This window comes from Macrobrachium nipponense, chromosome 20 (genome assembly GCF_015104395.2).
Source record: "Macrobrachium nipponense isolate FS-2020 chromosome 20, ASM1510439v2, whole genome shotgun sequence".
NCBI classification, from domain to species: Eukaryota; Metazoa; Arthropoda; class Malacostraca; order Decapoda; family Palaemonidae; genus Macrobrachium; species Macrobrachium nipponense.
The window spans coordinates 84,811,851-84,813,344 of NC_061089.1; positions in this window are offsets into that span (position 1 = coordinate 84,811,851).

The following is a 1,494-nucleotide window of genomic DNA, read 5'->3' on the forward strand; positions in this document are numbered from 1 at the left end:
CTTACTTAACTTATTTTTATAATAGAGCTCTTATCCAAATTTAAATAGCATTAAATTTAATGTATGATATACGAGTAAATATATAATAACACGGGATAAGGTAAACACTACGAAATTTTGTTATTTTACTTAAAATTAATTAAAGGTCCAATATAAAGATAAGGATTACGATGATAACGAGAATAATGAAACTAAAGCAATAACGATTGCAAATTAACGAAACTCCAGGAACATTCACATTGTATAGCATTACGACAAATGAGCAAAAACAAGCAGGTAAATAAACAATTAAATAGATTATCAATACACTGTAGATAATACAGGAAATAACGTAAATATTAAACCCAATAAAATGCAGAAAATACACACATACCCAGCAAGTGCCAACAGAACCTTAAATGCAATATAGTAATACTTACAAATTAGCAAGTACAAATAATGTAACACTTTTAGATATAATCCAGGGTTATTAACACTATGACAAATCCAAGAAATCTCAATCCCTGGTGGTGCTCCAATGGCCGAAGTAAACAATCCAAGGACTGAGGAATACAAACACCCAAACAACACGCAAGGACAACACAGAGACATGGGAAAAATATGAACTACAAAACATTTACAATCCACACTACAAAAATACTTTATTTACATAAATTTAATACTCCAAACATAAATGCAATACTCTTAACATCCCCCTCCTTAAGTCGAAAACTCTATGTTAAAGATTTTCGACCAACCTGTCGAGTTAGTTACTACAGCGTGATAAAATGTCTGCTCGAAGGTTATCCTGTCCACGGATGTGCTGGATCTTTAGATCAAACTGCTGCAAAGATAACCACCACTTCATGAGCCTTTTATTTTTTGTTTCTCATCCGGCCTACAAACTTTAGTGGCTCATGATCTTGAAGACTAATATGGGGAGCAGGACTGCCAGAAGAGAATAAACTTCTTAGTGCTCCAATGCAGTCAAAAGAGCAAGTGCTTCCTTTTCGATTGTAGAGTAACCTCGCTGATGATTTTTGAGTTTCTTCGACATGTAAGCAACGGGATGCTGCATGTCATCTGGCCCTTTCTGCAGGAGTACAGCGCCTATTCCACGATCACTAGCGTCGACCTCGACAGCAAAGGGAGAGCCAAAGTCAGGAGCCTTCAGGACAGGGCTACTGGCTAGGAAATCTTTGGCTCGTCGAAAGGCTTCCTCACAAACTGGTGTCCAAACGAACTTACTCTTGCTGCTGGTTAAGTCCGTTAATGGGGCTACTACTCCAGAGAAGTTCTTACAAAACTTCCTATAGTAGCCCACCATCCCAAGGAATTTTCTTTTCTTACTTCACGTCTGGAACTTGGGCAGCTTATCTTGGTGATGGCTCCTTGTCTACTTTGGCTGCAACTGGGGGAGGATACCTCGCCGCTGCCAATCACATACCCAAGGTATTGTAGCTTCGCATGGCCGAAATCACTCTTGGTTAAGTTGATTGTCAAACAAGCCTGTCT